This window comes from Gopherus flavomarginatus, chromosome 8 (assembly GCF_025201925.1).
Source record: "Gopherus flavomarginatus isolate rGopFla2 chromosome 8, rGopFla2.mat.asm, whole genome shotgun sequence".
Taxonomy (NCBI): domain Eukaryota; kingdom Metazoa; phylum Chordata; order Testudines; family Testudinidae; genus Gopherus; species Gopherus flavomarginatus.
The window spans coordinates 7,704,828-7,724,539 of NC_066624.1; positions in this window are offsets into that span (position 1 = coordinate 7,704,828).

Here is a 19,712-nt window from a genome sequence, read left to right on the forward strand (position 1 = left end):
CTTCTAATCTAAGTGCATGAAGAGAGACCTGAGATGAATATAGGGTTGCTCAATATTCATTACTGATCTTTCCCCTAAAGTGAGTGAGCATGTGGTTTGATGAGAGAGGAGGGGATGGAATCCAAATTTGACAAACTTTTTGATGATGCGAAAAATGTCATGGAAAATGCTGCAATTTCACTTTACTCCAAGTGAGCTTGAAAAGGGGCATGTGTTCATTGTTTTGAATTTGGTGACATTTTACCACCAGAGTGATGAATCTTCTGGCATTCTGATGGCTGAATATGAACAGATGAAAAAAAAACAACCCAGATGAGACCATTGCTTTCAATTCAGTTACGATTCCAGCAATGAAACTAAATCACTCAAAATGTAGATTTTTCCTCATTATGTTTGAGAAATATGAAAGTGAAAGCATACTTACTAACACTAGCATAGTCTAATATGTCAGACAAATACAGCTTTCTTCATTTCACTTGAAATGGAGTATTCACCCTTTGATTTATCGAAATAACAGTTCATTACAGTGTCTGAGCCTTTCCTATGTCCCCTACTGTTCACACACTACCATTTCCAGTATCTCTGAATAGTTCTCTACTTGCTCTTCAAACTGTACCTAAAGTATATTAATATTCCTTAATGTTAATGGTATAAAACAAATGATCCTCCTACATCATCTATCAAACAGATACCAAAATAATTATCCAGAACAAGCAAGAGACTTTGTTTAGCTCCATAACATTATGAAAATCTATTATATTGAAATTTTAGCTTCTAAAAGAGATTCTGGTTTGAGCCGATGCCATATCTGCATGCATGAAACGTGATTAAAGAATGGTAAACGTTCCATTCTGTTAATGCCATTATCCTTCCTTTTTCTGCTTAAATGTTCTTAATAAAATTATAAAGCATGCTTGTAGTCTATGGTGAGATATAGAGATATTTTACTGTGTGAACTCTATTAGTGAAATTGAGCTTAATTTTTTCAGGTTTTTCTATTAGACCATATAAAGCGGAAGCAGTTTAGTTAAAATGCTCTGAAATCTAAGCATTTCCCTTAAACTAAACTGAAACTTGGTTAAGGAAAGTTCGCTTTAGGGTCTACAACTCCTTCCGTCCTTCTCAGAGATACCAAGGAGATAGGTCTCTTCCCATATCCCTCTTTATCTAGTATTTCCAAGTAACCTAACTTGGCCTGTGTGCCCTTTCTTGTGACCCTTCCCCCCAACTACTTCCTGGTTGTGTTTTCTTCCTCTAAGGCAGTGGTTCTCAAAGCTGGTCCGCCGCTTGTTCAGGGAAAGCCCCTGGCAGGCCGGGGCGATTTGTTTACCTGCCGTGTCCACAGGTTCGGCCGATCGCAGCTCCCACTGGCTGCGGTTCGCTGCTCCAGGCCAGTGGGGGCTGCGGCAAGGGCAGCCAGCACATCCCTCGGCCCACACCACTTCCCGCAGCCCCCATTGGCCTGGAGTGGTGAACCGCGGCCAGTGGGAGCCACAATTGGCCGAATCTGAGGACGCGGCAGGTAAACAAACCAGCCCGGCCCGCCAGGGGCTTTCCCTGAACAAGCATTGGCCCAAGTTTGAGAACCACTGCTCTAAGGGAGAGTACCATTTTTGGAGAGACTCCATAACCTTCAGGGTAAGACCTATGGTCCTCCTACCCTGTTTCCAATGTCAATATCTTACTGAGTATCCATAAGGACACATAAGGATGACAGGTTCCTACTCCAAACAGCTTTCCATTAATTTAATGAATGCAGTATACAGATTTCAAGTCCAATACTGCAAACACTTGCACATGCAAGTAAATTTCTCATGCGTAGTCTCGCAGAAAGATTAGCTGCTTAGACTCCAGTTATGCAAAAGGATACATTCTGAACCCCTTATTCCCAAGAAGATCCAATTGGGACCTCAGCGCCATTCGGCTGGATTCACCATGTGCTTTCAGAATGAAGCCATGTTATCATCTCAGATTTCAAATGTCCACACTACGCTGCAAAGCCTTAGATGGTGAGTTTATCAATAGGGCTATTGCTGAGTAATACTGATAGCCTGTTTGAAGACATTCCCAATGGCAAGAATATTGTGTAGGCATTACTTAGAAAGCTTCAATTGATTTACTGTCGGTGACAGTATCCAACACATTTCTGATCATGTTGGTAGGTGACTGAAGATTGGTTACCAAAAGGCCGCTGGTTTCCCCATTGTGCCATGACAGAATATCTGATATGAGTAATCATACAAGATTCTTCACCATGTTATTGGTCAAAAGAGATAATGCAAAGGAAAGACATCGACTGTACAGTCAATGAAGCATTTTCCCCTCTCAGTGAAAAGATTATCCCTTAGAAGCTCTATTTCAGTGACCATTAATAGTCATCTGTTTTTGTTCAAGGAGTGAAGTATCCAGTTGTCCTGGTTCACTGACTCATTTGATAAGAGGCACTTTGTGCCAGATACAGTAGCAAGAATTTGGAAGATATCCTGGAAATAGTTGCCAAGATTGTAAATTGCACTGTGGTCTGAGAGCTAAATTGCTGCCAGTTCTAGACACTTCTTGATGAAGATCGGTCACAGTACTTAACTTTGCTATTATGCAAAGTCACATGGCTTAGGCAGGGAGGGGAATTTGATGGGTTTGTAGCATGGTTTGATGAGATAAGGCCCTTTCTTTAGAATAAAGGTTGAAGATTATCATAAACTGGAACAAAGAGCAGGATTTGTCAGCTTCTCATGTGTTGCAAGTCTCCATAATGTGTAAAGTCATCAAAATGGCAAAATTTAGAAAAAGATCCATGAAGATATTTCAGTGATGATATGCTTGACATTCATTAGGACCTTGAGCACTGGTGATTTAAATACTTTTTAAACTTGAGTTAAAAGATCACTGAATATTTTGGCAGATAGTCCTGGGAAATATCAAGAGGTCTGCCCAAGGAAGAAAATGGATATTTAGAAGATATATTTTATTATAGATCTCAGCATATTCATAATATGCTAAACTTTCCTTCATAAATATTTGTTTGATCCAAATTAGGTGAATGAACTTCTTGAGGAGTGGCTGACAGGTCTTGAAAGCACATTGATAAAGGTTGTTTCTATCTTATTGAAATTTAAATACTTTCTACCCTAGGTATGAAATATGGGAAGAATGAGTGTAAAAGATTGCATCTCACAATGTTCTCTTCTTCAATAAATATTTGTGAGCATCTATTCTCTGGGTTGAACTTCTTCCAACTGAATGTTGAGAAGTGATGTACCAGTTACGTAAACAAAGTGCTAAGAGTGTCTGTCAAAAATCCTCTTTTTAAACCCAAGGTTGAGAGACTCCACTGGAACATGAGTGGTTCAGGGAATGGTGGCTTCCAGCTGACAAGGTTGACCTGGTGGTGGCTTGTTGACAAACCAACAATTTTTGTTGTTGTTGGACCTTGGATTGGGAAATCTACAACTCACACCATTAATAGGTTATACATGTTGGTTGGATTGGGGTACAAAACAAGTTTTTTAGAATACAGATTTGGTTTGTGCTTCAAATTCAACTTCACAGAATATTTAGACTGGACTTGAATTCAAATTGGGACCGATATTTACATTCCAATATGTTTTCAGATTCATTTGGTGTAGATGTGCGTGTGAAGCACCCCCTCCTCCTCCCCCCAAAAAATCAGGAATGACTAGACACTCTCCCATGTATGATGTGATACATTTCTTAGATACAGTACTTTTCATGAAACATGGCCTGAAAGCATGCTAACTTGCTTCAGTGTAGCTAAAGGTAGTTATCAATGGAGAGAAAGGTAGATGCTCAGATACAACAGTAGAGGAAAATATACCTCTATTATGGACATGAACTGCACATACAAATTGTTAATTTTCTGAACTTCTACTGACACTCCTCATTTTTACCATTCACATGTCAAACACAAACAGGAAGAACGTGAGAATGGCCATTTAAAAACTCTTGATGTAGTACTTATTAGTACACACTCCTTATGCCCATACTAGCTGGGAGTTCTTCCTGAAGTCTAGTGAATAGGACCCATTATATGCACATTCATTCTAGACTAAGAGAAGATTCCCTCAATATATATTGCCATTTTTACTGGCATATCCTCTTCTATTTTTATTTACCGCCAATTTTTGAAGATGTTTAAGTGACAGTTGGGTTCCTACCAAAACTCTTAGTCACATTGTATATCATGACACATGTTTTGGGGACCCAGAGAAGCAGTGGTTGGATGGGTTGTATAACAGATTACTGAAAGGCAGTGATAGTTAATAGATTTTGTGTTACCCTTCGGAAGAGATTTATAGTGTATGCCAAAGAGGAGGAGTTTTACCTCTGTATGGGAACTTGCCATGATATCTTCTAGACACTGGGCCAGGAGTCCAGAGACCTGGGTTCTCAGTCCAATCACTTCACCTCATTGTGCCTTCGTTTCCTGCTACCAACCTTTGCCTATCTTGTCTAAGTTAGACTGTTAAGCTGTTCTGTGCAGTGACTCTGTCATATTCTGTGTTTGTACAGGGCCTGTTACAACAGGGCCCCTATCTCAGTTTGGGCCCCTAGTCAGTACTGTAATGCAAATAATAATTTGGCACATTTTGGCTGAACAGTAATACTTGAATTTAACCTTCACATTTACAGTAAGGGGTTCACAGAGCTTTGTACCTAAAGAAGAAGCTTATTCTGGCAATTGTGCCGCATTTTCTTCAGTAGCTAATTTAGATTGCTTGTGACTGTAGGATAATATAATTCCAAGATTTAGGCCTTTTCTTTAATCTATACCTATTGGAAGTATCCCAGTGCAGGAGAAACACAATTAATATTGGTTCACTTCCCAGGTCAGTCCACTATGATCTTCTTTTATTTTCTTGTCAATATAAATTACATAGCAAAAATGGGTTCACCGTCCAAAGTATTTATCTGGGGTGAAGATAATTTTTTGCTCACATTGGCTAGTTGAAAAGCATCTAATGTTTGACAGCCAGTATTAGATTCACTTTGCAGAATTCACTCTTTTCTCTTGCCATCTCCCTGACAAACTGTACCTTTTCATCCAACTCCTCTAGCTTTCAGATGTGTATTGTCCTGGTTCTAATAAAGCAGTTTATTACCACCACTCTCTGCTAGATGGAATGTCAGACTGACTCATCTCTTTATTAATTTGCAACGATCTCACCTTCTAGTAGTCTGAGGCTTGTATCTGGTTGCCTTATGTGTTTACATGGTCCCCATCACCAGAGTATTTGAGCAGCGGAAAATCCTTAAGGTATTTAGCTTCACATTACTCCATTAGCCCTACTTTACAGATGGGGAAACAGAGGCACAGTGACTTGCCCAGGGTCATGTAGAACATTTGTGGTAGAGCAGGAATTGAAGCCAGTGCGCTAGCACTAGATTATCCTTCCTCTGGCTTGTCTGAAGGTTTCAAGTTGGAGGGGATAGCTTGGTTTATAACCCTCAGGTTTAAAATACTCAACATGGAGTCACAAAGGGAGGCATTTTTTAGCCACCTAGAGGTGAGTTCTACACAATGTCTGCCTCTCCCTCCTCTTCTCCAGCTGGAGTTTTAGGACATAAATCTTATTAATGGGCCATTTTTGTTGTTGTATACTACAGCTATCTTGATGCTCAGCATTTATAATGGATTATACCATTCCAGGAATATAGTTTTACTTCTTGGTTTTTGTGCAAATATAGATTGCTTTTTTTCCCCCCACTAGTGCTCAGCACTTTCACATTTTCATCTGTAAGAGAATCAGATCCATATTAATACTGCTGTGGGCTAGAGGTCATCATGTTTTTAAAAGGTCTGAATTTTTTTACAATTCTTTATCATGTGGATTTTGTTTATCACATCCGATAATTGTAGTATTTTCTAGGAGCATTAAAGCACTAAAAAATAATTCCAGTGAATATATCCTATTTTGACTCTGATCACAGCCTGTAATGTGGGAAAAGTGAATTCTTTAAATATTTAAGAGTAAATGTAAATAGTAGAAATGCCTTTTGCAGCCCACTTCTGAAACTGTAAATTGAGATTATGGTTCTACAATATTTTTCCAAGGTACATCTTTGGGTCTAAAATGTTCTAAATCAAGTGTTACAACAACATAATATATGCGAAATTCAGCCATCACCTTCTGCAGGCATTCATTTATTACCTGCATAATACAAATGAGTTTCCTATTTGAAAATCCCAAATAGTTTCTGTAAGTAAAAACCGAGAGTGGAAAGAATTCTATAGATGTTATCATCCAACACTATAGTATGACCAATTGCTCTTAAAAAACAGGCTATTCCTCTGCACAGCATGCCCCTTGGAAATAAATGTCAGATGCAGCTGAAACTCTTGAACAAATCTGAAAGTCAATAGAGACCTGATCCAAAGGCTAGGGAAGTAAATGGAGAGATTTCCATTCACTTCAATGGGCTTTGGATTAGGCCCAAGGCTAATAGCAGTTGAGTGACCAAAATCATTGAAATCCAATAGGAAATTTCCTTTGTTGTTGGATAAGCTTCATGGAAAAGGCAGCAGCTGCCAGAACGTTATTCTTTTATTGGACAATTAGTATTAACACTTGCAAAGAAAAACAGTTCGCAAGAGTTTCGGAAGAATATAATTATTTGCCTTTATATGGAGCTCAAGATTGATCATTATTGTAACAAAAGATAAATGTTATATAAATATCAAAGCAACTGAGAACACAGTACCTGGAAGGTTCAAAAGAATCATCCTAAGGCTCCAAGATAGATGCACAGGGTTTTTAATATATACCTTCATTAGATCATTTTTTTGTCATTAACATGTAGCATCACTCATGTTGCAGTATAAATGAGATATTGAGCAGTGGAGGAAACATATATTTCTGAATTGGGATGTAGACTTTCTTTTTCTGGAATCTGCTTCCAGCTTGTTGTACAATGTGTCATATAACTATCATGTGACATGATTTGCAGGTGGACCGTCAGGTAAGCTGTGCACAACTTGCCTAATTGGTGGCTAGTCAATTACCTGATTTTTATTTTGGAAGCCAAGTAGAGAGGCTTCCAAACTGATTGTAAATAAGGCTAATAAGGCAAGGCTAATTTTTCCAAGGTTGCCGTTTATCAGTGACAGACTGTCCTAGAATGCCAAATATTTCTGTGATGATGGGCAGTGTCTGAAATGATGGTACAATCCTGTAACTCCTGAGCTAAAGAAAGTTGCAGAGCATGTGAAACTGGGACCCCTGGGGAGTGGCTATGTGAAATTCAATGTGTGACACATTTTGGAGATACTGCCATAGTGTCAATTTAAGAGATCAATTTAACATGAGATACAGATCACCATGATAGGTGTAAAAACTTACATTACAAGTAATGTTTTCTGGTGCAGAAGGGTGAATACAGGACTTTACTTAGTTCATATTTAGACAAATCACCCAGTGAACTCTATAGGCCAGATTCTGAGGTCACATTCGGTTTTATAAAATACTTGCTTATATAGGGCATTGTAATAAAATACATCATTTCATGACATATCAAATGTTAGGGGTTTTCAACCCATGCCCCATGGGAGCTGCATATGTACTGAGTGCAGAATTTGGCCAGTAAGAATAGAAGGGAATATTTTCTAATTGTAGCATACACAGGTAATTAATAGAACATAATGTATTGTTGCTCCTTTTGACCCAATCTGTTCTTTTGGGGGTTGTTTCCTTTAGGAGGAAAAACTAACAATACAATCAGATGTTCCTTTGATGCAATCTTGTTTAGAATGTACAAAGTCCTGTTTCCCTGGATACAGTAGGAATCCAACAATAGAAGCCAGTTTCCTTGCTCAATATTTGAAGCCTCTTTTTCCCGCCAGCAATCTACCCAAAAATCTCACTCTTAGGGTCACACTGTGATTACTTTTGTGGCTGTTCTTGGCTTTCTGTTGCCTCCTTTATTTGCTTCTGTGGTGTTTTCTGGCTGTGTCTCTACTCACATGCGCACACACAACTCCACCAAAATACTCCCCCAAGCAGCCTTCCCACCTACATAGTTCAGTATCTGACCGACCTTGTATGTGGACTGTATTTTGGGTAATGGCTGCTATTGTTTCAGCTAGCCCACTGTGAAAGAAACTCAATTGTTTATGCTTATATGAAATTAAGGGTGGCTATTATAACCACCAGCTTCACCAAGGTTATACCCAACTCCCGGCATATCAGTACATGATTTAAAATGTATCTTCTAAGAGAATAGTGTGACTGGATTAATTTGCTATGTTTTTGATTTTTCTAGAGAGCTACTTTGTAGTATTTTGAAAACACTGCTCTGTCCATTCATTTCCCAGTTGGTATTGCGTGGGTACCCTCATGAAGTACTTCCAAACTCTGGAATACCTGTCCTATAAGAAGGGGAGGTACCATCTGTGTTCCTCCAAATTGTTCCCTAGGGTTGAATTGGAAAAGAAAACAACTAGTGGTATTCTTCCTAAGCTCTACCCATTTGAGATGCCGAAAGGTGATACCAGAAGACGCCACTCCAAGTAGCTTGAGCAGAACTTCATGACGTGATATCTCTTCTTTCTTCTGTGGTTTGATCAGCAAAGAAATACTTAACAATTTTAAAATTTGTTACCTTTAAAGTTAGCGTCCTATTGACATCAATGGGATGGTTCAGTCCTCTTGACGCTATTGTTTCAGGCTATCCTCAGACTCAGGCAGACATCATTACTTTGGTTTATGCTCAGTTCACAGTTTGAAGCCTATCATCATAGCCATAGGGGCTAGAGACTTATTTTCCATTTTTAAATTAAGGTTCAGCCATGTCCACAGTACAGACACTACAGCAGCACAGCTATTTCACTGTAACCACATAGTGCAGACGGCGACTACAGCAATAGAAGGGGTTTTTCCATCACTGGAGCAATACCACCTCCCCAAGAGACAGTAGCTAAGTTGATGAAAACATTCTTCTGTCTACCTTACTGTATCTATATCACAGTTTAGGTCCATAGGTGCTGACACTGTGGATGGTCCAGGGCTGGAATACTCATGCTCAGCCACAGCAGTTTGGCGGTGCTGCCAATCAGCTGTTCTGCGTGGCCGCTGATCAGTTGTTTCATGGCTGGGAGAGGGCGGAGAGCAGTGAGCAGTGGGTGGGTGAGTGGGGGCCTCGGGTGGAGGGGGCAGAATGGGGCCAGGAAGAGGTTGGGTGAGGGAAGGGCCTTGGGGGGAAAGGGCGGAATGGGGGTGGGGCCCCAGGGTGGAGCATCGCCAGGAAAAAACAAAAGTCAGTGCCTCGGGTTAGGACAGCATAACTGCAGCTCTGAGGAGTGTGGATTTTTCATACCTTTGAGTACAATACCTATTTCATCCTAAGTTTTAAGTGTACACCAGGCCTGAGAGTCCGAAGAACAAAATGGCTGCCTCCTAACAAAAGCTCAAAGAGCTGCTACATGCCGGTTGCATTCAGTCTCTGATTGTTCCTGAAAATATGACTTTTGAAATGATGTTACAGGACTGAAAAAATACTGATTCAGTGTCAATCTCAGGAATATTGATGTCTTTGAAATATAGTCAGATTCTCTCACAAAGTGACATGACTTGAATGAACTCAGTCTGGAAGGATGAAACCTGTATCAAAATGAAGTAAACAAAGAAATGAATCAGTGAATTGAAAAGACTGCAGAAAAGCATTCTTCTCCTAAGATGACCAAGAGGTGATTGTGAATTATGGATGATGAGCACAATACAGAAGGATTAAAGGGTCAGCAGGGCTGTGTAGCTGGTAAAAAGTTTTCATCTTTGCAAAAATGCCTATATTATCTACTTTGCAAATGTGTCCATAGAGGTGATTGTAACAATAGCAGGGAATAGTGAAGGTTAAGCAGTGCCAATGTGTAGCGTGCATGAAAATACTGAAACAATTTATGTCCGTGGGATATTTATTTTCAACACCCCCAGCATCTCCAAAACGAAATTGGCCTTTTGCCTGCCCCATCTCATCCCAAGGTTTTTTTCTGTTTTGTCCACTACATGGACAAGCATTAGATTAAGTGTTTTAAACTTCTGGATCCAAATCATGAGCTGTGCTTGGTACATCTGGGGTGTACATGCGTACATGTGCCTGTTAATTGTCTTAGTGCTCCACTGGATCCTAGGCCATCCAACCACTGATCCAATCCCTGACGTATAGTAAAGAAATCGGCTGCCCCATAAAGAATGTAGCCAGTTCGTTCATGTCATATCTTTCTTTTTCACTTACTATCACGCTATGCTAGTTATATCTGTACCCCAATGTTAAGATGTCCCCCTAAAAATTTACATTCACATTTGTAAAGATAAGACCATTACTAGCTGGTTATAAAATCTCATTTCCTTTTCCAAGAGGTCTACTTCTGATATGCTACAACTCTCTCTCTTTAGTACTAGCTGAAAGCTCATGCTATTGCATGGATGTAATTCATAAAGTCCCGTGAAGCAACTGTGACTCCTGAAAGAAAATATTAGGCAACAAACATGGAAAGGATACAAACGCAAAACATGCACATTGTCAAATTGCAACATGCGCACATGTGATAACACAGGCTCCTACTACCTAACACAAACACACCCACCTCCCTTCCAGTTGTTTGTTAAATTACCCAGCCTGCAGCTGCATGGGGGCTTCTCCTCTTTCTGAGTCCCAGAAGGACCACTTCCCCCTTCCCTGCCTCTTGCTGCCTTAAGACCCTCCCTCTGCTCTAGGGCCACGAAGGCTCAGTGGCAGGGCAGGTCTGTGTTCTCAGTCTCAGTCCTTGCACAAAGCTCTGTCCTTGTGCCTAGTCCTGAAAATTTTGGGATTAGAGTTGCTTCTCACATCATTGTGACAGCTCCTCCTGCAGGCACAAAAATCCTGTGACTTGCTATCAATTCACGAGAGTTGGCAACTTTGCCTTCCCCTGGCTGCTCGGAGGGGACACCCCAGGCTAAGATAGCTGCTATATGAACCTCTCCATCTCCCATCCCCAACACTATCCTCTTCACCCCCCTCAAGCTCTGTTCTGCACCCCATTCCCAAGTATCCCCTAAATCTATCTCCTGCTCCTCAGTGCCCTGTTCTCCTCATTCCTCCCCATTCACCTTTCACAGGGTCTCTGCTGCTACTTACAGTCCCAGTGTCCTGTCCATCCCCCTGAGCTATAAAGTGGCAGTCATTTTGCCTGTGGGCTTGGCTTCCATCTAACTGAAAAGAGTAAGAGATGGCAGCCAATTCTGAGAGCAGCCTTCTATCCACTTGCAGGTAGACTGTAGGAAAATGGTGGCCATCTTGCTGGTTTCAGCCCCATTGAAAGTAATAGGTTATGGTGGCTATTTTGAATCAAGAGAAAATTTTGCATTGAACAGAGCTGGTAATTGAAAAAATGGACAGTAACAGACTGTGAATCCCAGTGATGATGGAACCTGGTGATATTTTACACAAAAGGGGCTCTCAGCGAAGCATGTGGGTACTTCCATTGCTTCACATTGCCTCTACAGAGATTCTATGTTTAGGCTTCCAAGTGACATACATAGTGGCATCTTATTATATAGATGCTTCAGTATTACTTTATATATCATAATACATATTAAAAAGTAAAAATATTGGTAAATGTTAGTGCCCCAATTCAGCAAAGCACCAAAGCAAGTGCCTAAAAGAAAAGTCCCAGCACTAGGTCTTACAAGAAGTCAATGGGAAAGCAGGAAACAGAACATAAGGCTGGGTTTCAGAAGCAAATTGCTTTAACCACATCCCCATCTTTCCTTTCAAGATCCTTCATGTTTTGCTTTGTTTCGTTTACATATAGTGCACAATTTTGATCACTTTCATCAGATTTTGCCACTAGTCTGTTCACAAGTTTAGACTTTATTTGACAAATTGCATCCTGTCAATACTTGTGTAAAAGTCAAAACAACAAGAAAAAGCGGATTCAAGACTTCCTCCTGTCCATATATAGTCCTAGGTACATATGTACCTTTGATTACACTTCATGTTGTACTATGGCACAGCCACTTGGTGACCAAGTTGCTTAATTTTATGATTGTGATGTATAATGTGCTGATCAAAGGGCACACTATTGATTTTATTACATACTTTTATCATCACACTTTTATGCTGATTGCGTTGTATACTTTAATACTCAACAGCCGAAGTTTACTATCCTTCCCTGAAAATTTATTCATGAAAAGGTATGCCTTGTTGATCCTATTTCATATTTTACAAATCCAGCTTCACAGTCTGCTGATTAAGCTATGTAGCTTATTAGCAGCGCCATATGAGTAAAAGAATACTTTATAGTCCAGAAGTGCACTTTATCAAATCCACTTCCATTGTGATACCAACATTTTCTATACAGATACATTTTTCTTAAGGATAACTGCACACTGAATATTGACCCAGAATGTTTATCTAGACTGGGAAGTTTACATGGTTTTTAAACACAATTTAACTAACAGGGAGTTGGTAGGTAAGATCACATAGGAAACAAGTCTAAGGGGAAAAACAATAGAAGACAGTTGGCAGTTTTTCAAAGAGACATTATTAAGGGCACAAGACAAACTATTCCACTGTGTAGGAAAGATAGGAAGTATGGCAAGAGACCACCCTGGCTTAGCCAGGAGATCTTCAATGATCTACACATCAAAAAAGTGTCCTACAAAAAGTGGAAACTAGTTCCAATTACAAAGGATGAATATGAACAAATAACACAAGTATGTAGGGACAAAATTAGAAAGATCAAGGCACAAAATGAGATCAAACTAGCTAGAGACATAAAGGGTTACAATAAAACATTCTACAGATATATTAAATTGCAGCAAGGGAAGTTTAGGTTGGACATTAGGAAAAACTTCCTGACAGTCAGGATGTCTAAGCACTGGAATAAATTGCCCAGGGAGGTTGTGGAATCTCCATTGTTGGAGATTTTTAAGAGCAGGTTGGACAAACACCTGTCAGGGATGGTCTAGATAATACTTAGTCCTGCCATGAGTGCAGGGGACTGGACAAGATGACCTCTTGAGGCCCCTTGCTGTTCTATGATTCTATGATTTTAGAGATAACATAAGCTATGTCTTTGCTACCAGTTAGGGGTGTGATTCCCAGTTTGTGTATATATATTCATGCTAGTTTGAATCTCAACTAACTTGCTAAAAACAGTAGCGTGGCCACAGCAGCACAGGCTAACCACCCTGAGTACAGACCCATGGAGTTCAGGGAAGGTTGTACTTAGGACAGCTAGCCCATGCCGCAGCTTCCCATGTTACTATTTTTAGCATGGCTAAGCTACTATTTTTAGCATGATTGCTCAAATGAGAGCTAGCGTGAGTATGAGAAAGGGAGCTGGGAATAACACCACTAGCTCATTTTATAGACATAGTATTAGTGTTATTCTAGGGTTGACCATGGCCAGCTAACATTTTTAAATACAACTTGCCCTTTTGCTTATATATCTTTGTTAAAGTGGGTACCTCCTGTAAATACAGAACAGTAAAGGCTCATATGTCTGTGCCAACTAATTTCTCTCCCAGAAAAGGAAATAATCATTCCCAGGGCCAAACACATACTCCATCAACTTCAGTAAAGTTACAGCAGGGATAAATCTTAGAATCAGTTTTCTCTTATCAGTCTGTCTATAAACTAGTTTTACCACTCCCACCCCCGCAGTCGCAGTGTTATCCAAATGCTGGGCTTAGCTTTCCTCATGAACTGGAAGCCAGGGCACCTCTTCCAGAAAGAACATTGAGAGCCTCCCTGTTCTAACACATACAGGGAAAGATTTCTTTTTGCCAGCTTTGATCCAAACACTTTTTTTTAAAAGAAAGAATTAAAAATCTTAACTATAAATATAAAATTTCTAATGGAAAATAAAGCTTTATAAGGTTGTATCCAGAGTCCATTCAAATAAATGGAAATCTTTATATTGACTTCCATAGGTTTTGGATCAGGCCTGAAAATAGGAGTGGGCCTGCTTTCTTATCTCTCTTCTTGTCAAGAGTGTCATCTTGTATGTCCTTACCACATAAAGAGAGTGCTCCACTTCCCTCTTCTAATTTTCACACCCTAAAAATGAGACACTCTTGTCAAGTGAAGAGACCTGGAAGTGCATCTGTAAATCTTTGTAAGAGAGGTGGATAGCTCTCCACGTTACATGGGATACATTTTAATTTCCCTGTAGGTGTTTACCTACTGTGCTAGAATATCTGCAACCTTGCTAATAAAAAATAATTACTGGGTATATAAGATGGATTGGTGTGCCTTGAGATCCTGCATTTTGGGCATAGCAATGCGCACATATCACAGGGCTTCACCTGCCAGTGTGCTGTACAGTTTTGGCATATTAGAAATGCAAAAAAAATTAGATAATTGGGAAGATTAGCCAGTGCCCATGACAAATTCATGAGCATGCTCAGTGCATTCTTCTTGAGTCATCCTCCTTCCTTCCCCTCTTTGCTTCTTGAGTGGTAGTAGCATGTAACTTCAGTAGTAAATTGTAGATAATCCCAGTGCAATCCCGTCCTCATTTTCCTCTCCCCACCTCCATTCCCAGTGGTCGAAATGTGACTTCAACGCATGAAAGTCCCTTTCACTGAGGGCTGGTCTACACTAATGCTGTAAGTCAATATAAGTTACACTACTTGAGTTATGTAAATTATATAACTGAAGTCAACGTAACTTACATCAACTTACAGAGGTGTCTACACCATGCTATGTTGACAGGAGATGGTCTCCCGTCAACATGGCTTCCGCCTCTTGGGGAGGTAGAGTTCTAGATGTTGACTGGAGCATGCTTTCCCATCGACTTAGCATGTCTTCACCAGACCCACTAAATTGACACTTCTGCATCAATCGAGGCAGCGCCGATTTAGCTGGTAGTGTAGACATGGCCTGAGTTATCCTTTCCGTGGCTTGAGAGGACAATAGGTTCTTCTGATTCCACCACATTCACCATATGGTAGGCTGACTTATCTACTGTGATTTGTATTTTATTTAAAGATCTGTGTTGACACCCTGCATGGCAAAAGAATACAAATCTGCTAAGAATGTTTTTCAAGTCTTTAGGGATATTGTGTTATTACTAAGGAAAATCTAAAGTAAGCTATCACAGGAAAACAATTTCCTTATTTATCAACTGTAAAGGATTGTCCAGGGCCTTGGAACTTTTCTTATTATGTACTTGAATAACTTCTACAGCTAACAAAATGCTGGGCATGGCTATAAAGGCAAGCACTGAATTAAATGAGGCAGATGTTTTACTGACTGCCATTCGTTTGAAGCTGAGACATGCAGAAGGCATGAGATATTTTGCCTCAAATAATATTTAAGTACAATTTGTCACTCCTATAATTGATTTATCACCAGAAGATATGCAATTACTATACAGTAAAATGCTTATAGCATTTTATTCAATTCTATTGTCTAAAAATGTCATTTTTTGTGTTAAGTGCTAAGATTGAAATGGTCACTTGGGTAGTTGAGACACGTCACTGCTAATTGCACATTAAAGTGAAAGAAATATTTGAATTAATTTTATTCAGATATATGGAAAAAATAATTTTGGCTCAGATGATAACCCTATCAAGTTCAATATTACTTGATTCTTTTAATGGAAGTTTATTTTGTAGTCAAATGAATTAAATCAGGAGCTTGATATTTAACAGAATGCAGAGCTTTTCACTTATGGGCCATGAGTTGAACCCAGCGGATACTGTCGGTGACTGAAAGTCATTCCTATCTGATAGCTATTTGGCATCTTAAAGAACTTGGAGGTATTACTTTATGCCTCAGTCCTGCAACTGATCTATGTTAGAGGACCCCTATTCAGAGTAGAGGGATTGGGACTGAGGTCCCTAAATTGATAGGTGTTCATATCATAAATAAACTATTATATGTGACACCAGAGGCCAAGGATTATGGGTTAGATCCAAAGCCTAGTGCAAACAATGGGCTGTCCATGTGGGTATGATGAGTTGTCACTGGAGTTTGAATCTGGGCTCTTCAGAATTGATAGCATGATCCTCTACAGTTTAAGCCTCTTTGCGAGGAGCGGTCACAGAACCATATACTCTGTGAATTCAGCACACACTAAATGTGCACTCAAATAGTCCCCTCACTAGAGCACCTCTCAGAAATATCTGTAATATAGAGTTTAAAGAGTTTAGTGTCCAGTGACCCCGACGTGATTCTTCTCTCACAAAGACAAATTAAAATAACAACAATAAATAAAATTTCAAGAGCCAGAGAAGAACCTTCTGAATTTGCCTTTCTCCATGGAGAAAGTGTCCTCTTCTAGCATCTCTTTCAATTCCTCTTCAAATTACTGTTCAGCAGATCACAAACTATCTGTCCCAACAGGGGGCATCTAGATACAGTGGGCATCTCTTGGAGGGATACGCATTTCCTCTGAAACTTTGCTGTGTGTCTCTGTCCATGCAGATTGCAAACATGAAGGGATAGACATGTCAATTATAAAAGAAGCTGCACTGCAGCCTTTGTGAATTTTTCTTTCTTTTTAAGAAGGAATCAAACACATGTTTGGCAGGTGTCATGGATTGAGTGCCAGTTGCACAAACAGGGTATGAGCCAGTGTGATTTTATTGAATATATTAATGTACGTAGAAGCAAGAAAGTAGTGTCTTAAAAAGGTATGGCTTTTGAGCCTGATGTTGCGTCTACATTTACTATTGAGTGCAGTGTATAGATGTCACTGGGACCACCCATGTGGGTAGTGCTTACTACAAATATCAGATATGGTTTGGGCAGAAACTTCTTCTCTTCTCTTCTTTTGTTATGCTCATTAGGATAAGTTCTCTGACAGGGATATAAGGTAACTATGATCACACAGCTAGTCTGCCTGAAATTGATGAGGGCCAGATCCTTAGCTAGCGCAGTTAACTGAATTACATGACCTGGGAGTCTGGGCTGATTATTTCCATCAGAAACCTGTGAATATCCAATCAGGAAAGAGAATCCTACCATGTGACATACCCTATATATCCTTCCCCATCTTATTCAGAAATCTCTCATTTAATGGAGGGCTTGTTGATGTCACACACAATAATATTTTTTCTGGAGTGTTCTCACCATTTAAGAAAATTAATTAGTTAAAATGATCTTCTGTTTATCCATTGCTCTAAGGAGGTGAAGTCCTCTAGGTGTCACTGAAGTGAACACCTGTCTGTAAGACCAAGACTCGGTGTCAAAAAGGATCCCGCTAATAATGCACTACTTCAAAAATTACATTTTAATATCTTTTGATCTTAATTAAGCATTTCCAAGATGAAATGCTCCACTGAGGCCAACTGAACTGTCCTTGCCTATGACGAGGCAAGGACAGTTAATTTGCCATGACTAATTGGAAAACATACAGCATATTAATGTGAAAAATGAAAGCACAATCTGTGGGTCTGACAAACCGTGGAGCTATGCAAGAGATTGTCACTCAAGGTATATACTCTGCTTTATGGAAATATTTTTTGGTCTCATTGTCCTAGTCTCCACAGGGATGACTTTTTCAGGATGCACAAAGGATGATACTGAAGGGGAAACAGTATAGGACAATGTGAAAGGAGAAGTCTTAAATATTGTGTCATATTGTGCCATAAGTGGCTGTACTAAGAAATTGAAATAGATAAGCAGCATCCTCATACCTCCAAATGGCAAAGAGGCCACTTCCAAGAATTTGCCTCCATCAAAGTATTGCAGTCATGCCAGTTATTCTGTTGCAGAACTTTTTACTTTAAAATATTGTATCTAGAGGTTGAGCAAATTGCTTGCCATTCTTCATTGTCTCCAGTTATCAAAGGATTGGCCAGAGCGTTAGGTGGACATACTCAGTGGTTATTTCAGTTAAGTTCAAGGAAGGATTAGGTCCTTAGCTAGTGTAAATCAGTGTAACTCCACTGACTTCAGTGGACCTACACCAATTTATGCCAGCTGAGGTTCTGGCCCAGAGCTTTGAAAGCTTCTTTGAAAAGCCCAGGGTGGAATCTCTCTTAAGCATCTGTAAATTCATATCACATCCCTCATGGACATTTCTGGATAGGTTTACAAATGATGGAGCTTGAGGCCAATTGGGTCTGCTAGAGCAGGGAAGAAGGGAAAACCATTGTGGAGGTCTGATTCTGCTCTTGCTCTGTGGTAAATCAGGAGTAGTTCCCAGGAAGCCCTATCAGAACAAGGTCCAAAGTCCAAGAGTATGAGAGAGACTTTCTGTGATGCTCAGGACCCATCTGACCTGTAAGTCACTTTTGTTTATATAGTAACAGAGCAGCTGTGAGAGAGACAAAGAATGTGAGAGATGGAGAGAGAATTTACTATGAGAACTGTGAGTGCGTACATGTAGCATAGGCAGCAGAGGGGTGCCGCTGATGAAACGGCTCCATGCAGAATAACAGCTCTTTCCAAAGTGAGCTATATCAATACGTGGTCAGTTGGTTCTTATTTGGGTTCTGCAGAATTTGATTTTTTTCTTTTATAATTTAAAATGAATAATATCAATGTTTATTTTTAAGCATTTTAATATTTGTTATTCATTTAAATGTTTGCAATTATGCAAAATTATGGGGGGACCAGGCAACAGGGAAGATCAGACAATAGTTATTAAATAACAGTAGATGTTGGTTTCAAAAAGTGCTTTATAAATATCAAAACACAAATTGTCAACATTGCATGTCAAAATATACAATCTAAATCTCCTTAAATAAAACTCTCATACTTTCTCAAGCAGCATTTACCTATCTGCACGTTTTAATTATTATCAGTGGAAATCTTTTTTGTGTGCATACGATGAAATTTATGTTTACTGACGTTTACCAATAAAAATTGAATCCTTCCAAGACTAGTCTTATTTTACCCCTTACACCACTGAGCCTGTCCTCACTGCTTGCTCTTCTTGGGCAGGGGAAAGGGAGGCTCTGTTAGGGTGTATCCAGTTTGGAACTGCTTAGCTCCTCAGTTCCTCAAAACCACCTTCACCATTGCAAAGAAGGGCTGTCTGCATCTGGTACAAATGTCACATTTAATCGGCAGACTGTAGGCTAATTCCAACCCTATTTATTTTTCTTTCCAATGTTTCACTGACAGTAGGTTGTACCATCTGATGCACATACCTTTGTGCTGTTTTCCATGCTAACAGATGGTGGTATATTTAGTAGGTAAAGGTTATGCAACTCCATGAGGCATCTGCAGACATGGGCCTTCTTCCTGACAAACAATGCATTTCCACCTCACCTCTCTCTCCTTGTGCCTGTCCCCTCTGCACTTGTGGTTTGTGACTGCATCTGCTCTCTCCTGCACAGCTGTTAATCTCATTCAATTGTACAGTTAATGGTGAAATGGATTCTTAGAGCAGATGCTCTCATGTGAGCACTCGCCTTTCCTCCCCTGACACATTTTCTACACAAACAGCAGATTGCATCGCTGCTGTTTGAATCTAAAAAGAAAAATCCCACACTGCTGGTATTGGTTTTCTTTTCAGACTACTTGACAGTGCTGTTGGTGATCCCTAGCTCCTCCCGGGCTCTTGCCATGCCCCTGATATGCAGTGCCGGGTGACAGCACTGCTAGGACGCTTTGCTTTAGCATTGAATGCTTTCTTTAGGACCCTTATGCCCAGTGCTTTTCTTTTAGGTCGCTTTTCTAGGAAGCATCACTAGTTCTGACTTTTCACTAACCAAGTCTGACACTGCCCCATCTGGTGCATAGCCTGCTGTCTC